This window comes from Vombatus ursinus, unplaced genomic scaffold (genome assembly GCF_900497805.2).
Source record: "Vombatus ursinus unplaced genomic scaffold, bare-nosed wombat genome assembly UNPS02014945.1, whole genome shotgun sequence".
Taxonomy (NCBI): Eukaryota; Metazoa; Chordata; class Mammalia; order Diprotodontia; family Vombatidae; genus Vombatus; species Vombatus ursinus.
The window spans coordinates 10,691,053-10,712,405 of NW_020954723.1; positions in this window are offsets into that span (position 1 = coordinate 10,691,053).

Here is a 21,353-nt window from a genome sequence, read left to right on the forward strand (position 1 = left end):
AGTCATTCCTTGGTCTAATTTTCCTCCTCAAGGCTGGCAAAATAATACCCCCTGCTCAAGAACTTTTAATGCTTCTCTAATGACTCTAGGAGAAAATATTAACTCTTTATCTTAAGATTTAAAGTTCTTCCCAGTGCAACTCCCATCTACTTTTGAGTCATAGTCCACTTTATTTCCCTCCATACACTCTACAATTTAGTCAAACTGCTTCACTTCTTCAAACTCAGCATTCTATCACCATCCTCCATGTATTTGAATAGGCTGGACATCATACCTGTAATATGCTTCTTCCTTATTTTTGGTTCCTTCCTTTTTGAGTTCATATGCTACATCCAACAGGAATGATTACTTTTATTTTTTATTATTATTATAAAATAATATATAAGATATTATTATATCTTTTTTTTAGATCTTACTGCCTCCTCAAATCATGTTGACTGTATCTGCTTAAATACTTCATCACTCAGTAAATTTCAACCTCCTTGAGAGACTTTTTTTTGTTTTGATCATGCATCTTCAGTGACTAGCAGGGTGTCTTGCACATACATAGTAGACACTTAATAAATCTTTATAAATGATTGGATATACAGTTATATAATGATATTCAGGTGTGAATACCTCTCTCCTGAACCTCACAGAAGTGTTATCCCCTAACCCAGATGAACACCACCTTTCTGCCTTTGTCCTTGGTACCAAAAAATCCTAGTTCCAGCTCTGCCTCTCTCACACTATACCTTAACATGAATTAGTCTCCAGCCAGGCTGGTCTATTCTCTATTCCCTGTTCATTCTACCTATGTACTATTGTTCACGCTATACCCTCCATCCTATCATCTTCACCCCTACACACCCTAAAAATCTCTTCTTAGAATATCTTCCCTCCTGCTTTCTAGTTATATGAGTCTTATCCATCCTTCTATGACTTACTGAAATCCTACTTTTTTAAGTAATTATAATCTCTAATAACCTATCCTGCCTCTTAGCTACTCTAGCACTTCCTGCCTCAATTACTCATATAATCTTGAATCAGAAGAAATATTAAATGTCATCTACTCCAACTTCAGCAGGAATCTATCTGATGCAGGCATCATTCCTCTCTACTGTAATAATAATTTCCATTTATGTAATTTTCAGGTATGCAAAGCACTTTTCTCACAATAACCCTTTGAAACAGGCAGTGTAGGCAATATTCTTCTAATTTTATACATGAAGAAAGAGTTTTATAAGGCTTGAGACTTGGCTATCATCATAGGGCTTATCAATACCAGAGTCAAGATACAAACCCATTTCTCCTGGTACTAAGTCTGCTGCTTTTTTGACCATATCAGATTATCTCTCCAACCCAGGCACTTCATCACCTAACTTCTACTTAAACACCTCTGAGAAATTTCACTAGTTCATAAGATAATATATTCCATTATAAGGCAGCTCCAAATCTTGTAAAGTTCTTCCTTGTATCAAATTAAACTTTGTCTCTATATACCTTCCATTGATTGGCACTAGCCCTGATACATAGAACAACAAAAATTATATTTCATAGTCCAAAAGACTCCAAATAGGAGAAATACAAATACCATTTAGACCCTCTTCCCTACTAATGTTTGAGAAATATTTCCTGCAACCAAGTTTAACATGTACATACTTCCACATAGAATAATTTTAATTTACATATGTGCATATCTTGCCTACACAAATATGTTACAAATTCATCACAGTTTTATTGCATTATATTGCTTTAAATAATTTTATACTGGATATATAGAAATATAGTAATACTAATAGTGAATTTTATAGCGATTTATGACTGTAAAGCAATATCTGCATACATATATGCATATTTGTGAGTGTATATGCTTGTGTGCATGTGTACGTGTGTACGTGTGCATATATATAGGAGGAGGAGGCAGAGGAAAAGGAGTTTTGAGCTCCTGGTAACATATATACATATACATATACATATATATAATTTTTATGGAGACTAGATGATAATTTGTTGTGTATATTGTAGAGAAAATTCCTGGCCAGGTATTTATCCATCCCAAAATCCCTCCAAACTCTAGAATTCTTTAACTATTATTTCATTTCATATTCATGATCATACAGGGAGATAAGTAATGCAAGTATTTATATGAAGAAATTGAAGTCCAGAGAGGTTGACTAACCCAAAGTGTCATGGCTAATAAATGGCAGCACTGGTACACATACTAGTTTGTTGACTATAAATCCAATATTATGTCTGGCACACCGCATTCAAAAAAAAAATTTGGTTCATGAAACAGTTGTAAATGCTGAATAAATGAATGAATGGAGAGCCCATAAAGACTTGTCACAAATTCTAGCATTTACTAGGCAGCTAGGTAGCACATGTCCTGGAGTCAGAAAAAAAAAAAAACATATTCCTGAGTTCAAATCTGACTTCAGACACTTACTAGCTGTGTGAAATCTGTTTAACCTCTGTTTGCCTCAGTTTCCTCATCTATAAAATGAACTCAAAAAGGAAATGGCAAGCCACTTCAGTGTTCTTGCCAAGAAAACCCCAAATGGTGTCAGGAAGAGTCTGACATTACTAAAAAGTGACTGAACAATAACAAGCCCTTAATTTAAATCCATCATAATAATTTCCTTCCCTTCTTTGTTGTGATATCAGTGGAGATGGGGAAAAGTTAATTTATATGACAGACCTTCATCTCCCCTAAATCTCAGCAATAGAAGTGTCCTGGTCTCTGTTACAGCTTTCAAGAAATAAGCATCAAATTGTCCCACAGCCCATAAAAATCAACATTTAACAAATGAAAGCACCAATTGCAAACAGCATAACGACAAGCACAAAGGTCAAGTTAGATGAGGATGATGGTCTCTAGGTAAGAGGTGCTATTGGAAGATATAGGGTATATATGTACAACACTGAACTAGGAATTAGAAGGCTGAAATTACAGTCTTTTGCCAGCTCCCTAAGTAACCCTGGTAAAGTCTCTTCAATTTTGTAAATTCTTATCTCCTCACTTTTATAATGAGGGCACTAGAGTTGAAATAATATAAAGGCTTACATTCACATAAATGATTTGGGATTTCCATAGCACTTTACTTACAATGAGACTGTAAGGTAGCTAATACCTTATATCTCTTAATATCTCTGTCTCTGTCTCTGTCTCTCTCTCTCTCTCTCACACACACACACACACACACACCTAATACATTGCAAAACCAGTCTTCAAACTCAGCCCCTCCTACTCCAAAACCTGACCTATATCATGTTGCCACTTTTATTCTGTTGTTCTACTACTTTGTAGAAATGGAAGGATTCTGAAGAATATGACATTCTTTCCCCCATAACCCCAAACCTCTCCTCCAACCAAAATAATGTTGGCTAATAATCTTGTTTTGGCAAGCTCATTGCTGAAGGCCAGCAATTCTGACCAATATTCCAATGCATCTAAGGTCTCAGCAAATGTCAGTACTTCATCAATAATGCAGGTCACAATCCATTCATGCCTGGCTCTCTAGGACAACTGGGAGTTTACATCCTTCTGTAAACAGGCATTTCTAATCACAGGTCAAAAATATGTTGCTGTCAGTCCATCTGTTGACTCAACTTCCTGAAATAGGAAGATTTGGATGTGAGATATTATATGAGATACAATGATATAGATTTCAGAAAAACAGACCTTTATTTTCACTCATCTGAGCTACCAGGATTTTGTGACTATGTAAAGTATGAAGTCAAAAAGAGCAAAAAAAAAATTTCCACTTGTGTGGGCTATGATTCATAGCCACATAGCATCAACAAAATAATATTTCTGTTAAAAATATTTTTTTGGGCAGAGTACAAGAAAAATATCCTACCTACTGGCTGTCTAAATAACTATCATCGTCTGGATAAATAGCCATTCTTCATTATTTGATTTTGATGTGTATTGTGTGTCTTTTATTTAGGAAGCTTTACAAAGTTTATTCCTTATGTAATTGACACAATGCCCTCCACAAAGAGTAATTTCTATAGGACCCCACCACCATTAGAGAATTCCTCTTTCATTTGGACTCTTTGCTGGACATCTGCACTGGCAGTTTCAAATACCTGCAAACATCTCTGTGTTTTTGTGTGAGTTTGTGTGTGTATGTGTATGTGTAGTTGTTATTTTCTTTTGTTTTTATTTTCAGTTCCAATTTTTCGCCTCCCACAATACCCTCATCCACACATTGAGAAGGCAAGAAATATAATACTCATTATACATATACATACATATGTATGTATGTATGTACATGTGTATATTATATATATTCATTATACATATAAAATACATACATGTGTGTGTATATGTATATATATATATACATATACCATGCAAAATGTATTATTTCCACATTAGCCATGTTTTGTTTTGTTTTGTTTTAAGTGGAAAAAAAAATATGTTTCAATCTGCACTCAGAGTCCATCAGTGCTTTCTCTGGAGGAAATACCTCTGAACTTTAAACCTGATTTAATAACTCATGATAATATATCACTATGAATTATAGATTAATATAATCTCTGGTGACTCAGAACTGCAGGATATCCGAACAGCAACGACGAGACATGTGGTAGGTGTAGACTAGAATATATTTTCAAGGAAGCAGAATATAATATATTGTTCAAGGACTGGATTACTGGAAAGGTGAGGTGGGGTGGCTATACAGTGAAAACAAGAGATAACAGATGGATAGCTCATTTGCTTCACTGGGAATCATATCATCTTAAGAGCTCTAGAAGAAGTTCTCCCAGTACCTTGGTGGGTGCCCTAGCTTGGATTTATGAGAATGTGTGCATGGGTTAAGAATATAGCATGGGTTGAAAATGTAACATTAGATTTCAATCTGTACCACTGGCAGAAACCAAAATACAGAAGTAGGGGATAAGTGCCTTTACAAATTAAAACAGGTCAATGAAACCTGGTGAAAATAATTTGAGGTTTCACCATTGAGAAGAAGATCTGGTTCTAACAGTCAGCTGACAGGAACACTGACTCCAACATAGAAGGGATAACATTTTGAAGAGGGGAGAGCAAGCCACACAGCAAATGAGTTTATTCAGTTTATTGCTTCTCAAAACTCCTTGAGGATAGATAATAAGCAACATGATATAGTGGAAAGATCTGTGCGGTCTTGGACAAATCACTAAACCTCTCTAAGCCTTAGCTTCCTGATATGTAAAATGAGAAGACTGGCTCCTGCTAGCTTTAAATTTCTTAAGTATATCTATATCTATATCTATATCTATCTATCTATGCATATGAATATGGATGTGTGTAGAAACACATATACATGTATATGTGTGTATATACACACAGACATATATTCAACATGATGAACTAAAAATTCTTGTCTCCTCTATCATCAAAATCATCATTTAAAAAACAAAAAAGGGCAAAGGGTGCAAAAAGAAATAGTGTTATCCAAAGAGAAACAGAATCACCTCTAAATATATTTTGCAAGCTTAGGAACTTGTCAATTCTATGAATTAACATTATTTCACAGCCTGGACCACCTCTAATAAAAACTAGTTCATCAGAATGCCCAGGTGAGCATGTTATCTCGCCTCTTTGGGCCTTCCAGGAGGGAACCATTTTCCAGGAAGCCACCTGTTGAGCCAGTCAGAAGAGTATTTTATTAACTGTAACCTTGCAATCCCTTTGCTTTAATAATTTGGAAGTGTAATTAAATTCCATAGCCACATCTTGAGGAAAGAAATGAAGATGGGATCAGTACCATTTAGGTCAAGCAGCTGGCAAACAATGGGCCTGGAAACAAGTAGATATTTCTTGTTGGTTATGTTAGTACTCAGAGTCCCAGTTAAATATATGCAATAAGAAGTTATAGCCTGTTTAAAGGTAGAAAGCTTCTTCACCTGCTTCCCCGAGATAAGGTGTAATATATTTTTAATGTACACTTTTTATCTTTTCTTGGCAGTAAAGATGGCTCACAAACGATATTCAAGCCAGAAGGTAAGCAAAGCTAATAGGCCTGATTTGTAGACAGCATATGGACCCCCAGGTTCATCCTAATTCATTCTTTCTTCTTCTATTGCCTAAAGCTTTTCACACAGTGAAGTGGGAGTGGTGGCTTCCAGGATTAAGTCTTAAAAACTCTGCTCCAATTTGTACTACACTGCTGTTAGTGACAAGGTATAATTCCAACATCTGGTAGCAGTGCCTACTATGATCGTAACAAGAATACATCAAATGCACCTCCAACAAATTAGTGTTATGTTAAAATTGTGGAATTTTAAAGCTGTCTCTGATAGGTACTATTATTAATGGTGATATTATACTTTAAAGCCAATCCCTTTGCAACAATTGGACACTCAAAGGAAAATGCTTGAAAGAGAAATACACATATATATGCATATACATTAGTATGTATATAAGCACAACACAGGTACACCTGTGTGAACACATACCTATTAAGTACAGTTGATTTCATATGTGTGTGCCTATATATACGCATTGTGTTCATGCATGTGTATGTATATATATATATACACACACATACACACATAAATATAAAGGTATAGATTGTGTATGCATACATGTACGTACATCTAAACCACATATACACACATCAAGGTACATGTGTTTGTATGTGTACCTGTTAAGTGCAGCTGATTTCATATATGTGTGCTTATATACACATATCATATATTCATAATACATATATACACATAAACACACACATAAATATACATGTTTATGTATATGAATGAGTGCAGGCTTGTATCTGACATTTATATATGCATGTATAGATGTAAACAATATGCATATGTATTTAGATGAGTGTATATTTGTATATGTAGAAATACAAAGAAATCTATATTTATGTATTTGACAAGGGGAATATCTATCTCTGTCTCTTTCTATCTATCTGTCTGTCTATTTGTCTGTCTGTCTGTCTGTCTATCTATCTATCTACCTATTCTGCAAAAGAGACCAAAAGGTAGACATCTAGGATGCATTACAGAGGAAGAATGCAACAAAGTACCAGCTTTAATATTATTTCTGAAAGCATACACTTTAATGACCCAAAAGTACAACTCATTGTGATTCAGAATTCAATTTGGCAAATATTAGTAGGTTGTATACACAAAATACTGTTCTGGGTGCTAGAAACATCATGCTTAGCAGTTTCACAAAGATGTCAAACAACACAGTCCCTGCCTTCAAGGAGATTATGTTCTAACTGAGAGGAAGTGACAATTGCACAAGGTGCAATAGGATGGGAGGTGATAGCCGGACAAAATAGATTTAAGGAAGGAGAGATCACTTTCAGTTTTGCACCAGAGACAAGGAGGATAAGAGAAGAATTCCTGCAGTCTGTGATAGAAGAGAAAGCTGCCAAGAGGTAGAGGTGTGAAGGAAGGTCATTACAGGCATAGGGAATGATATTGATCTGGCTTGTTGGTTTCTATTTTGTGAACAATCAAGTACACTTCACAAGGACAATATAGAGTAGAACTGACTAGACCACAGGTCATCTGAAAAAGATCTGTGGGAGAGAAAATTCTGGGAAGATAGTGGAGTTCAGAAAATTTCAAGTTCTCCAGACGAGACACAATAAGACTGCAGGTGAATGTAGAGCAGCAAAATAAACAAGGGGTGGGGCAGAACAGTGATCCTCCTGGGGCAATTGGACAAGATACAAAGAAAGATCCCAGGATGGAAGTTCAGCCCAAGTGAAGTGTAAACACCTCCAGGCTACCTCTGCTAAATGAGTAAGCAATGAGTCCTGGGGCAGCTGGGTTGGGAGGTAGTCAATCTCAGCCACAGGAATTTTCCCCTCCCAGTGTGGAGAGTTGGGTGTCTGAGCAGGGGAAGATTGAGAGAATGTCTGCTGACAAGGGACAACAGGCCCAGCTGTGTTGCCAAGATGCAGTCCTGGATATGAAGGAACCAGCACATGCCTGGTGAGTGCAGGAGCTTTGGGGTGGGGAAGCTGCTGGTTGTGGGCTCTTATAGGAAAGCTGAATTATTGTTCTGAATTCTAGGCCAGAGAAGAGAACTGAAAGTCATAGCCATTGAAGAGTTCTCAGGGAGCAAGAGTCTTACCAACATAGTGTGCCAGGGGGCCCTAGCTGTAGCTTGGAGGAGGAAAGGAATACAGAGGTTGGACCCAGGACAAAGCTCAAAAAATAACAGCAAGATTAGACGTGATTATAATAACAAGCTGCTAAAAATTAAAAACAAAAATATGAGCAGGCAAAGAAGAAAGAACCCAACTATAGACAGTTACTATGAGAATAGAGAAGACTAGGATTCATCTGTAGAGGAGGATACTGAAGCCAAAAAAACAAAACAAAACAAAACAAACAAACAAAAAAAAACAAACAACAACAACAACAAAGACAACTCTCCTACCCCAAAGAATAATGTCAAATGGCCACCTGCCCAAAAAGAATTTAAAGAAGAACTCAAAAAAAACTTCAAAATTCAAACATGAGAGATTAAGGATTTTTTTTTTAAATTAAGAAAAATCCAAGAAAAAGAAGAAGACTATGAAAAGAAAGCCAACTAACTGGAAAAGGAGATCCAGAATCTTAAGGAAGAAAATTGCTCCTTGAAAATTAGAATTGGGCACGGGGAAGCCAGTGAAGTTATAAGAGACTGAGAATTAATAAAACAAAATATAAAGAATGAAAAAAAATAGAGAATGTGAGACATCTCAAGAAAAACAACTGATCTGGATAATATATCTAGAAAAGAAAACATAAGAATAATCAGTCTACCTGAGATCTATGATCAAAAAGAGAATCTTGATACAATAATACAAGAAATAATTAAAGAAAATAGTCCTGAAGTGTTAGAACAAGTGGGGAAAGTAGAAATAGAGAAAATCCACTGATCACTACCTGAAAGAGATCTTTGGAAGAAAACCTACAAGAATATCATAGCCAAATTCTAAAACCCCCAGGTTAAGGAGAAAATACTATGAGCAAAAAGAAAAAAAATTCAAATATGGAGGAACTACAATTAAAATTACACAAGATCTAGCAGTAGCTACACTAAAAAAAACTTGGAACACTGTATATTGAAGAGCAAAAGAACTGGGGTTCTGGTCAAAAATATCATACCCAACAATATCCAGAACAATCCTGAATGAAAAAAAGAACATGAAATGAATTGACAGACTTTCAGTATTTTATTACAAAAAGACCAGAACTTAATAGAAAATTTGGCATATAAGATCCAAGAGAAATATAAAGTAAACATCAAAGACTAATTACAAGTGACTCTAAGAACAAATTGTTTACTTCTAATGCATGGAAATGTAAACCATATGTCTAAGATTGTCATTAGTAACTGGGTAGTTTGAAAGAATGAGTGGAGTAGAGCTGAGAATGATGTGATTCTAAAAAGTAAAATGATGTAAACAAAAGGTAAAAAGAGCAATTATGACATACAAATGAGGTGTGGGAGAAAGAACTGATACAGAGGCATTAGATGGGGGAGAAGGGCAAGTAGTTCTGGAACCCCACTCTCATCAAGAATAGATTAAAGAAGGAACAATACACACACACACACACACACACACACACACACACACACACGAATATAAAGGTCTTCCAAATTTGGAAAGAAACGAGGATAAGGGGATAGAAAGGGGGGAGAGGAAAAGGGAGGGATAAGGAATAGGATAAAGAGGGCTATAGAAGGGTGTGTAGATTAATGGGAATGGAATAAAAAGAGAACAACATGTATATTTAGAAGAGTATGAAATCTTCTAAATTCAGAAAGAAATAAGAGAGGAAAGTGTTAGGGTGGAGGGAGAGGATAAGAGAGGAATTCTTGGAGGGGAGGGGGTATACTGGTTAAGGAATAAGAGGGCAAAGGAGCAGGTAGAAGCAAAGTAGAGGAGTGAGGAGGAATAGGAATAGGATGACAAGGATAGTGAGGAAAATAAGGAGGAAAATATACAACAATTATAATTTGGAATGTGAATGGGATAAATTGACCTGCAAAATGGAAACTGATAGCAGATTAAAAATTTGAATCAACAATATGTTGCTTTCAGGAAGTGCTATAAAAAAAATGGAGATGCACAGGGTTCATTTGGAAGAGCAGAGGGTCAGGAATTTCATGGAAATTAGGGGAAAAAGATGTGAAGGAACTAGATTCAGCAGTATCAGACCATAAACCATATTATGAGGTGAGCATAGTGTTGAAGTGTAAAATAGGTAATTTTGATTATTTTAAATTAAATTTTTTTTCTGTAAAAACATCCATGTAGCCAGGAATAGAGAGAATACAGAAAATTGTGTGGGGGGGACTCTCATAGATAATCTCCCAGATAGAATGTGATTGGGTCAGAAAATTGTTGTGATGCAGGAAATGATGAGGTGGGAGATTTAGAAAAATGTGGAAAGACTTGGACTTATGAAGGAAGGTGCTGTCTACCTTCAGAGAAACAGATGACAAGTGGAAATAAGCATAATATGATCTTACATTTATACATTTTAGTGTATATGTGTATAAATGTATATGTTTATGGATATCTATGTACACTTATGTATATGTGTGTTTATATATGGAAGCAAGGTATACTTTTAAGTTCAATTTTCATTATTAACATTTTATCCATCACTTTAGCCTAGAAAATCAACACAACAATAAATCAAACCTTCATTTATAGTATTCGATGATTTCCAAGGTATACAAATACTCATATGAAAATTCAACAATCAGCTTTTGTGAGATAGTTCAAATTGACTCCAACACCCATCTGCCCCTCTTTTGGCCATCTTTTTTGTACGGTTCTGCCCTGGATGGAGAAGCCTCCTTCACTTTTTAAAAATATTGATTATTAGTAATTGGAGAGATTTTTAATGATAATATTTGGACCAGGCAGATATAATAAAAATGATTATTTTATTTAATTTAAATATTTAGTATTATGGTAATAAAATTACAAAGAAAAATTTAAAAAATATTCAGAGGAACAAAAATTATACATTACTTCAAGAGAAATCACATGAAAAAGTAGAAATAAAGAGAACATTATAATCAAAATGATTTGTTAGTATCTCAGTGAAAAAGTTTGGTTAAGTAATAAACAGGAGCTATTAGAAATAGCTATTTTTGATATACTATTGCTAAGTTTGATATGCCCAAGTATACACATGGTTGGCATAAGGACTTCATTTTTGACAAGAACTGATGAGAAAACTGGATAGTTGTTTGGCAGAAATTGGATTAATGCCAACATCTTATACCAGATAACATAATAAGATCAAATGGACACAGGAACTAATTATTAGCAGGGGTCTCTTGATAAATGCTTAACTGGCTTTCTGAAGAAAAAAAAAGTAGTCACGCCATACTTTTAAGTTTAATCTGCATTATTAACTTTTTCTCTATCACCTTCTCATGTCTATACAATCAACAATATACATCAAGCCTTGATATATAATGTTTGCCCTTTTCCAAGGTGGAAATGCTCATACTGAAAATTTAACATTCGACTCTTGTCAAATAATTCAAGGTGGCTCCAGCATACCCCTGAATTTAAACATCATATATTTTTTTTTAATTAGGAAAGAACAAGACGAACTTTTGAGAACCAAAATGGCAGAGGAAGCAGGGAAATCACAACTCTCCCATGTTCACCTCCAAACAACTATAAAATAGAGCTCCCAAAAAAATTCTGAAACAGCAGAACCAGCAAAAAGATCAAGTGAAACAATATTTTAGTTCAAGAAACTTGGAAAGTCAGCAGGAAAATTCTGTCTCACTCGGGGTAAAAATGGAGTGCAGTTTAGGACAGGAAGTGTCCCAGCAAGGAAACAGCAAGTCTCACCTCAGCAAACCAGTAGAAGATCCTGAGCCCCAGTTCTGTGGAAATTGAGGGGGGGAGCAATCAATTGGGGAATGGCTGAACAATATGTGGCATATGAATGTAATGGAATACTATTGTGCAATAAGAATTGATGAACAGGTACATTTTAGAAAAACCTGGAAAGACTTGTATGAACTGATACAAAGTGAAATAAGCAGAACCAGGAAAACTCTGTACACAGTATGAACAATACTGTGATGAACAACTGTGAATGATTCAGCTCTTCTCAGCAATGCAATGATCTAAGACAATTACAAAGCACTCATGAAGGAAAATGCTACCCATATCCATATAAAGAACTGATGGACTCTGAATGCAGATCAAAGAATACTTTTTTCATTTACTTTTTCTCATTTTTCCGCTTTTGATCTACTTCTTCTTTAACAACTATGATTAATATGGAAATATGTTTTACATAATTGCATATATATAGCCTATATCAAATTGCCTACCATTTTAGGAAGAGGAGAGGTGAGGGAGAGAGAGAAGAAGAAAAATTTGGAACTCAATATCTTGTAAAAAAGGAATGCTAAAATTTGTCTGGGAAAAATAAAATACTATTTAAAAAATAATATATAAAAGAAAAAGAAAAGAACAAGAGGGGGTAACTTTCACAACTTTGGTAAGTGGGGGGGGGATAATTTCTTTTCCAAACAAAAGAGAGAAAAGATCAAAAGAGACAAAAGTAACTCTTTTGATTACATAAAATTAAAAGGGTTTCACAAGAATAAAATTAAGAAAAATAAAATAAGAGAAATGATAGAAATTTTATAATATTTACACCAAATATAATCAATAAGTATCTGACATCAAAGATACATAGAGAATTGACACAAATATAAAACACCAAGACCCATTCTCTGGCAACCAAGAGGGCAAAAATATGTGAATAAACTACAAAAGAATTATAAAACATAAATGGCAATTTGGCAACATATTCCATATAACTGGCAGTTTTCAAATGTATAGGTATTTGTCCTCACAATATTCCTATGAAATGTGACCAGCATACAGCACAGCACAGCAAAAAAAAAAAAAAGGTTAAGTAACCTATTGAAACAAAGTCTATAGCTGAATCAATAAGAAATGCCAGGTATCCATCTCTCAGAACTTAGCTTCCTATGCTCTAATAAGAAGAAAAAGTAGGTTCAGTATTACTTCCCTTACACTTACATTCCCATCCTGCACTTTTTAGCAAGAGATGGGGAATTTGGCTAAAAGAGAAGTTGCTCCAAATAGAACCCCTAGCAAAAGCATATTAAGCTTGCTAACAATGTCTCTCCTAATTGCTAGAGAATGCAGTACAACCAGGTTTCCAAGTGATCCAGGACATGCTGTATTACCAATCAACTCCCCTAGGAGAGATGGCATGGTATAATGGAATGACTGGAGTCATAAGAACTGAGTTCAAATTCTGTCCCTGACACTTTCTACTTGGTTGATCATGTGCAGGTCATTTGATCTCCCTGGGATTCAGTTTCCCCATCTGTATTATGAGGGGCTTGTACTAAACTTCCTCTTCACTTCTTCATTTTTGGAAACAGCCTCTACATGCCTAAATGGTAAGTTTCTTGCATGCATTAGCATTTACATTCTTGGATGATTAGATAGACATGTATAAACATGTAGCACTGTGGAACAGCTGCTGTGCCAAAATTATTCTGACTTCTTAGGGTGACTTTTTGCTCAAAATTCTGTGTTTGTGGAGCCCATGCAAACTCTGATCAAACTCTCATTCTTATAAATGAGTTGGATCTCAGAGCTTGACTGGCTACATCTGCCCTCAGGGTTCTAAATGTACCTCTGAGGGGACAGGAGCAAGTCTCTAATGCCGTGGGTTCAAGGTATCATTGGTTTGCTTCCCTCCAACATTATCAGTTGAGAATCAATTCAGTCATCTAGTCTTAAGTAGCTTTTAGATAAGGGTATTTACTAATGTGGTACAATAGGAACAGTAGATACAAAACATTCCCACTCCTCAAAAATTTTTGTGATATATTTTCCCATAAGTATATACAGTCCAAAGGAAAATAGGCTCAAGTTTAATGTGGCGAAGGAGGAGTAACATCTTGATTGCTGGAAGTCCTTTTCTCCCTTTGCTCTCATTAAGCTCAGAGAATCTGAAAACATTCTTGTCCTTGGCTCCCAATGCATATGCTGCCACCAGCCAATACAGGCACAACATTCAGGAGACTGATGAGATGGTGGGATTTCATAATCCTCTGGATCTTTCTAAAGCTGGAACATCCTCCTTTGGTCAAAGAGGAGAGGGAGCAGAGGGGAGACATACTGAAGTCAAGCCCTCCTACCGCCCACCTCCAACCCACCTAGCTAAGTAGTTCCTCATCAACCTTCAATGGTGGGCTAGAAAGTCACATTTGCTCCAGTTTCTGGAATTCAAACCCTTCTCAACTCACTTAATAATTTATAGGTGATCTCTTAGGTGTAATCTTTTTCTGGGCCTATCAGAACATAATTCTTGCTTGACTTCATTCTAGTTTGAAGGCCTTTGTTCACACTTAGTAAAAGGTCTTTTGATTGAGTGATATTTGTTCTCATTATATTTGTTCTCATCAAATTAAGGTATCAAAGCTAAAATGTAGTAGGGTTTCCACCCTACACAACAATTTACATTTGGATTTCTGGATAGGGGTTATCAAAATCTCAAAATATCTAGGTCATTAAAAAATATCCAGATTTGGCCTGGGAACAAGAAGGGTAGGATTAAGTTTGAATATTTGTGTTGTATATTTCTTAGGGTAAACTGGAAAAAAAAATCCACATATTTGTCAGAGCTGAGATATATCCTGGTAAAAGGCCTGGATAACTGGAAAAAAAATCCATATATTTGTCAGAGCTGAGATATATCCTGGTAAAAGGCCTGGATTCATGTGCTGTCTTCACAGCTGCCAGTTACAACTCTGGCCTCAGCCCTAGCAGCAGACTTAAGTCAAAGGTCTTTGTTTTTCTCTAACTATTCTCAAAATTAAAAGCAACTTCCTTTCACAATATGGAATATACTATTCCCTAAAGGAGGATCTGGGGAAGGAGTGAAAGTTCCATGGTTTCAAAGGTTTTGCATTTTTGCAGGTATTATTTTCGTAATTAAAGGCCAAAAAGTGGCTATCTCCTTCCCTTTCCCTGTTAGAAACAACTGGAGATATTTGGGAGGAAGAAAATGTTCAAAAGAGTAAAAATTAAACTCATTGGTAAGTTCACTTGTGTGTGTATGTTTAAAAAAATCCTTCTTTTGCCTTTTTTTTCTGTACAATTTATTCCTGAATTCTTACATACTTCTTCCAAAAGCAATTGAGAAAAGAGCTTAGCCGCTATAATTCTGCTCATAAATAGAAAAAGAATGCAGCAAAGCGACTGGTTAGTGATCTTCAGGGCCCTTTTTCTTTTTTAGGTTGTGTTTTACAGCCTTCCCTACTCTCACAAATGGAGGATTTTTTTTTTTAATATCATTATATAAACTAAAGAGAGTTACAAAGGAAAAGATTTTTGGCTAAATGTGTATCCTCCAAAAAAGTATTGCCACAGTGGATTTTCCTCAAAAATTGAATCTCAGACATTTGGAAATTGTTGGGTAGGTTTATTTTTTTTTCCTCAATAACGTGCTGCTGTGGGGAAATTAGAGTAAGGGGGAAGGAAAAGGTTGCATTTCTCAAGATAGCCAGTTCTTATTCAAAATATTTGCCCCAGTGAAGTCTTTTGCCCTGCTGAGTGTTGCACTTCTACAAAGAGGAAATTTCCCCAAACAAAGCAAAATGGTTCCATTACCAATTCCAGCAATTAATTCATTCAATAATTACTTATCGAGTACCCTGTTTGTCCCAGACACTGTGCAAGGCATGGGCAATACAAGAACAAAAGCGGATAACTACATTTAGAACCACAGATGTTGCTGGAACATATTCTGTCCATGCTTCTGTTTTAGAGTTTCTGAGACACTGCACAACTTCCTTAAATTGCAGACAGCTGATGAAGAATATTAAATTTTATTTTAACTGACTGTTGATCTGTTATCTAAAGACAAATACAGAAGCTGATATGCTCTTAGTCTGCAATGCGAGAGGCAGTGTCTAGCATTGGAAGGTGATCTGTTAACAGAGGTTCAGTTTCTTATGGGAGCATGTCCCTCATTCTTCTTTGTTATTGAAATGGTTCTGTTTGTTGATGATTATTATGTTCACAATGAAAAGGAAAATTTAATTAAAGAAAAATCTCTTTTCCTCTAGGCAAGGCATGGTTGGAGTTTGTTTTTTAAGTAACTTTTTCTAAGTAACTAAGAGACAACAGAACCAAACCCAACAAACAACCCTCCCTTCCAGAAAATCAGAGGCAAAGCATCTTTTTTGATTATTCAGAACACTTTTGGCAAGCATAATTTCCTCTGCCTTTTACCTCACTTAATGCTAACAATCAGATGGTCATTGAACAGCACTGTATTTGTGGTTAGACTTATGAAAGAATCTTGAATAATTTTATCACATGTAAGAATGACTAGTTGTTGGGAGAATTTTCAAGGCTGCATTTTACTCTCCTAAGTCAAATGCTGTATTTTTCAATAGTAACAAACAATAAACACAGTGGAATTTTTTATTCTCTGCACTTTTCAACCAGTTGTTAAAAAAAGGCGGGGGGGCGGATCTGAGTTGTCACCAAGGATCATTTATAAAAGTTTGTCTATTCCTTTCTGATATATTTTGCAAAGATACCCTCAGTATCTGTTTAGATCATTGTCATATAGTTTTGTGTAAAGATAAGAAAATAGGCATATGAGTTGGTAGTTATGGATGTCCTCTCAATACCATGTCTGCGGTAGTAATATTGTTCATGATTATTTTTCACACTTTTTCAAAATCTTCTCTTCCTTACATACAGGAAGGAGACTTTGATTCCCTTTCCTCTCCCTTCCCCATTCTTGTTGATGTAGTCACAGGTGTATTGATGTCATAAAAGATATATGTATATTCACATGTATATATATATATATATATATAAACACCTATCGATCCCTTTACAAAGTATTAATATCTCTCTGCCTCTGTATTTCTATGTCTCTATTTCTCTTTCTGTGTCTCTCTCTACCTGGCTGTCTGTCTGTCTCTCTTTCTTTTTCTCCCTTTCCTTCTATCCAAAAATTGGCATGCTTTAGGGGATTTAGTTAAGCCTTGGAGAAAGCCAGAATTCAGAAATTTGTATGAGTGGAAGCAGAAGTAGTCAGGAGAAAGAATGGAGTTGTTCACATCTTTGAAGGAAAGAGAAGATTTTTCTCTCCTCTCTTCCCCACTTCCCACCCACCCACATCCCCCATACCATCAGACATAGTATTTAGCAACAGAGCTACTCACACAGAGGGGGATATCCCATCCAGCAGCTAGAGAGGTAGTTCAAGAAACAGTTGAGGGATTGGGGACACATACTTTAGATGGACATGAATATATAGGAGCTAGCTTCAAAGAAAGGGACCTGTGGCCACAGAAAAGACAGGTGGCTCTTCTTGACTCAAAAGACAGCTAACTAGCTATCTCTGCCAATCCATACTTGGTTTTCAGAGAGGACTGTGCAACAGCGGAAAGGACTTTGAGGCCCAGCTACACCAGAGAGATTGAATAACCTTGGCTACATACATTCCCTAGCACGTGCTTCACTATTCTAAGTTTTTGTCCATTTACCCACTAGGAACTGTGTATACTTATGGAGAAATGTACCCTGAGTTTGTGAAGGTAGAAGATTTTGTAGCTATTATTCTTTTTTCTTAAATAATATTTTATTTTTCCTCAATTACATGTTAAAACAATTTTTAATATTTAAAGTTTTGAGTGCCAAATTCTATCCTTCTCTTCCTCCACTCTTCTCAACCTGAGACAGTAAGCAATCTAATATAGGTAGATTAGAATATAATAATATATATATATATATATGCAATCATGCAAAAACATTCTATATTAGTCATTTTGTACAAGAAGACCAGAACAACAACAAAAAAGAAGGAAAGGAAGAAGGAAAATGAAAAATAGTATGCTTCAGTCTGTATTCAGATAATATCAGTTCTTTCTCTGAAGGAGGATAACATGTTTCATCATGAGTCCTTTGGGATTGTCTTGGATCATTGCATAGCTAAGTCATTCACAGTTCTCCACTGTACAGTATTGCTGTTATTATGTAGAACATTCTTCTCATTCTGCTCACTTCACTTTACATAAGTTCATATAAGTCTTTCCAGGTTTTTCTGAAATCATACTGCTTGTCATTTCTTACGGGACAATAATATTCTACCACAATCATATACCACAATTTGTCCAGCCATTCCCAACTGATGCATGTCCCCTCAGTTTCCAGTTCTTAGCCACCACAAAAAGAGCTGTGTAGGTACTATTCTTAAAACATCATTTTAACAAATGCCTTTGCTATGAGCTAATTATTTCTATTTACTGGATTACTATTAATTGAATGAGCAGTAGTAGTAGGATCTCAATTCCAAAGGCTATATACTCTAGAATTTGGGGAGTACTATGCACCCTCTGGGAACCCAACCTTTCAGTGTTGGAGCATGTTCCTGAAGAAGTATTTCATGGGGAATAGCAAAATGAAAGGAAGAAGTTGGACTATCTGGCCTCTAAAGCCTCTTCTAGATCTGGATCTATGACCCTATGAGCTCTCCAAGCTTTCAAAACAGAATCAATGTTCCCCGTGTGTGTTTGATCCAATTCAGCCATTTTTTTTTCTAATTTCTTCTTCTCAAGATTTCCCCATATACTGAAACTGAATTGTTAAGAGTTCAAATGTAGAGATTCTACTGTCACTGTTAATAAAAATAAATTATTATAAAAAGTGCTTCAAAATTTGTCCCATTTTATTTACTTCTATTTCCTGGCCCTCCAATTTCATATATATTTATACTTTTAGATGTGAATGTGGGAGTAGAAAGAATTTATCTTCAAATGATGCCTCTGGTACTTGTTATCTATATGATTTTGGGCAGACCATTTAACTTCCCTGGGCCTCAGCTTCCTCATCTGTAAAATGAAAAGATTACAATAGATGGCCTCAGATTTCTTCTAGCTCTACTTTTATTATCTCATGATCTGTCTACATAGTTCATTTTATAGTTATCCCTTCCACATCATGGGGGTTAGGAGTGCAGTGCTCCCACAATCTGGAAAAGCCATGTAAAATTTTTTAGCCCTCCCTTTGTATCAGAGAAGAAGTCAGAATTATTATGATATTAAAATATGAAGTATGTTGATATTATGCAATTCTATACATATATTTTATGCATCTCTGAGTATCTAAACTTTTTCTGTGTCATCTGCAGGCCTTCATGTGTCATCTGTGGCTTCCACAACATTCCCCCAAAATTTCTATTTAATTTCTTATGCCAACCCTCAATATATGAAAACTGAAACCACAATGGGGAAAGTTTGCGATGCGGAAGGTATAACTGTAGTTTGTTTTGTGAGAAGGGAGGGTTAGCAGGATGGCACAGTAGATAGAGCGAAGTCAGGAAGACCTGAGTTCAAGTCCAGGCTCAGACATTAGTTGTGCGACTCTAGGCAAGTCACTTGACCTCTGTTTGCCTCAGTTTTCTCATATGTAAAATGAGGATAATAATAGCACTACTTCCCATTGTTGTTATAAGGATCAAATGAGATAATCATTGTAAAGCACCGGCCAGGGACATAGTAAGTGCTATATAAATGTTCTCTGTTATTATTACTAGTGTTTTATTATTATTAGTGTTTCCTTCCCTAGTAAATCAAAAACCCCTTGAGGACAGGGTCTGTTATTTTTTTTTCAATCTTTTTATCCCCAGAGACTAGAATATCCCAGGACAAATAGTAAACACTTAATCCAGAGGTAGGGAAACTGTGTCCTAAAGGCTACATTTGGCCTTCTAGGTCCTTGGGTGTGACCTTTTGACTGAGTTCAAGTTTTAGAGAACAAATCCTTTTATTAAGGGGATTTGTTCTGTGAAGTTTGAATTCAGTCAAAGGGCCACACTGGAGGATCTAGAGGGCAACTTGTGGCTTTGAGGCAGCAGGTTCCCCACCTCTGGCTTAATCAATGCTTGCTGAGTTGAATTGAATTGAAGCCCAATAAGGCTTCCATCACAGTAACCTATTATTTCCTGTTTGTTAAGGTATAGGCATATATTTTTTTTGTCTGTGATGGTGTTCTATGTTCATTCATCCAGTGTCTTCCAACTCTCTTTTAGGAGAAAATATTCATCATTGCATCATTGCAAACACTGCCATGTTTGATTACTGCATTATTTAGTTATACTTAAATGCTTTTCTTTTATTGTAAAAGAAGGATCATTGAGTGGGTCGGGGTTACTATATCTGGAAGTGTCTGTTTGGAAAAAAAACAAAGGCATCAATAAACTTTATTTGTTGAAAAAATGATTTATTTGTTCAATGTAGTAAGGCTTCTGAGTAGACTCCATACCTTTCACCTCTCTTGTTTCTTAAAATTAAGTTGTATTTTCTGGCATACTTTTTACCATTGTCCTTTGCACCAACCTTTGTATTGAACACATCAAGGGACAAAGTATATATTCATTTGATTTGTAGAATCTTATCAAATGTCCCCCTCTCCTTCAGTAGTCATTTATTCTTGCAACATCAGAACATAATGACGATTATCTTCACAATGGTTTATTGTTTATGTCCATAAATTCTAGAGGATATGATTGAATGATACAGTCTGGTCAGATCAGGCACCTTCCCCCATAGGAAAGAGAGGATAGACAGAAACAACTAGAATGACTTGCTATGTATAGCCCCTGTAATGATAAAACACTTCTACCAACCCTGATTTGTATCCTTATCAAGATTATTGGTGTAATCAAAAAGTGCTTGGGATACGCTTATCATAAATGGTTACATTTGGAAAAACAAAACAAAGTCCTAGCTATCATTAACCTTCTGAGTATAAAATAGTGCCAAACCACTATGACCTCTCATTGAAAACTTTTGGTTTTGGAGTTTTTTGTTGTTTTGTTGTTGTTGTTGTTGTTGTTGTTGTTGTTTTTCTAGAACTACTATTTATGTTGCTTTGCATTTCTGGGAAATGATAAAAAAAATTAACAAACTCAGAAGAGAGAAGAGATGGTTGTCATATGTATACTTGTATCCTTTATGTATGTCCCATTTGTGGTTTGTATACAACCCATGGAAATTTCTTTCCTCTCCAACTCTAGATCACCCAGAATCTGGGAATGTATATCTCAGATGCCTCCAAACAAACACTCATACTCTATAATCTCATCAGATTAATTGAAAATCATCAATATGATATCCAGAATTGAACTAATAGTCTTCCTCCACCAAGTTAGCCCACCTTCCAAACATCCCTATTCCTATCAAAGGTACTGTTATTCTTCCAGATCCCATACATAGGTTGACAAGCTAAATGAAGCCTTCAGTTCTTCTCTCTCTCTCTCTCTCTCTCTCTCTCTCTCTCTCTCTCTCTCTCTCTCTCTCT